We start from the raw sequence: 1,925 nt of genomic DNA on the forward strand, positions 1-1,925 counted from the left end.
GGAGCCCCAGTCTTCAGCCTCAGGGGAGGGGCTTGGGACTGCTGTCCCGGTACCAAGCTCTGTTTCCTAAGCTGGAATTCCCGAATTCCAGTTGAAATTCCCTTTGGAAACAGCACACCTTTGTATTGTCTTGAGTATCCAGGCTCTGCTAGTTACACTTAGCAGTTCCTGGGATTCTTCCTTAGATGACTGTAGCCTCTGTTTCCCCTGCCCCTTCGTCTTCCCACACAGAATGGTGTTTGCTCCTGATCCTATTCCCTGACAGGTTTTCTGCAGGATCCTGCCCCTAAATCTGTATGACCAGATTTTTTTCCTCTTTTTCCTTTGCTTCTGTGGCCCCCCCAAGAGAAGCTGTTCCCCACCCAGTTGGAGTTGGATTTGGAATGAATCCAGATCCTCTCTCTGACACTTGCTGTCTCTGTAACCCGGGGCAGGTCACTTAGCCTCCAAGGGCTTCCGTGTCATTTGTAAAATATGGAAATAAGACCAGAAACTTTCTGGATAGATCAGTGATCTTTGGGCCAAAGATCAATTTGGATGCCCTTTGCCTCTGCAACAACTCTAATAACAGCTAGTATTTACACAGCCTTTAAAGTTTGTAAAGCACTTGACACATATTTATTTGTTTAATCCTCACAACCATCCTGGGAAGGAGGTGCTATTATTATTAAGTCAAATCACCAAGCATTTATTAAGCACCTTCTATATGCCAGGCACTATGCTCAGTCCTGGAAATACAAAGAAAGGCAAAAACAGCCCTGCCCTCAAATAACTCAGTCTCTCTCCCCCAAAATAACGGGGGAGACAACATGTAAACAGCTGTGCACAAATGAGATTTGTTGTTCAGTCCTTTCCAACTCTTGGTGACCCCATTTGGAGTTTTCTTGGCAAAGATACTGGAGTGGTTTGTCATTTCCTTCTCCAGGTCATTTTACAGATGAGGAAACTGAGGCAAACAGGGGTAAGTGACTTGTCCAGGGTCACACAGCTAGTAGGTATCTTAAGCTGAATTTGAACTCGTGAAGATGAATCTTCTTGATTCTAAGCCCAGTGCTGTATCCACTGTACCACCTAGCTGCCCACAAAGAAGATACATAGAGGATAACCAGCAGTAAGAGGGGACCTCACAAATGAGGAGACTGAGGCAGATTAGGTGATTTACCCAGGATCACACAGCCAGTAACGGTCTGAGGCAGAATTGGAACTCAGATCTTCCTGATTCCAAGCCCAACATTCCATCTACTGTGCCACAGACGCTGCCTAACAATTGGCCATTTTCTCCATTTCTTCTCTTCTTCCATCAGTGCTTGCACTACCACCATGTATGTCCCTTCCTGCCAGAAGTCTATAATCCTTTGGATCCTGCCTGTCTTCACCCACTTACTCTGTTTTGACTTTGCTTCACCGGGTTGTGGGGCTCCTCTTTCTATACTGGACCTACATGCATTGTTGCCTTGAATGCTTTGGGGTCTGGAGCAGACCCTCTCCCCTATTCCAAAGGAGTTGGTCTTTCCTTGTTTATATCCATACTTGCCTCCTGCACTCTCTCTCTCCTCTGCCAAAGGATCCCTCTGGTCTTTGCATGCATTCTTGCGACATGACGTCAGGGTTGGAAGTCTTCAGATTCTGCACAAATGGAGGGGCAGGGAAGCTGCCCTTCTACTGCTCCCCAGGAGGGTCTCCACATTTTCTGACTTAGTAGTTTGCCACTTCTGCCCTCATCTGGTACCTTGCCTTCCTGGATTTTCCCTGAATCTCCTTCTCCAGGGGAAAGTGGACCTTGTCCTAAGAAGATTCCTAGCTTGGGCTCCTGTGTGGCAGGCTTAGACTCAGCACTGCCTGAGAGTGAAGCATCCTTAATCTTCTCCTCCCTGGCCAGTCTCCACCTTTGAAGTCTTCCATTTTTTGGAATCAACTTCTCTTCA

Source organism: Petaurus breviceps, unplaced genomic scaffold (genome assembly GCF_028583685.1).
Source record: "Petaurus breviceps papuanus isolate PSGF00001 unplaced genomic scaffold, PetGlider_PUasm1.0 227, whole genome shotgun sequence".
In the NCBI taxonomy this organism is placed as follows: domain Eukaryota; kingdom Metazoa; phylum Chordata; class Mammalia; order Diprotodontia; family Petauridae; genus Petaurus; species Petaurus breviceps.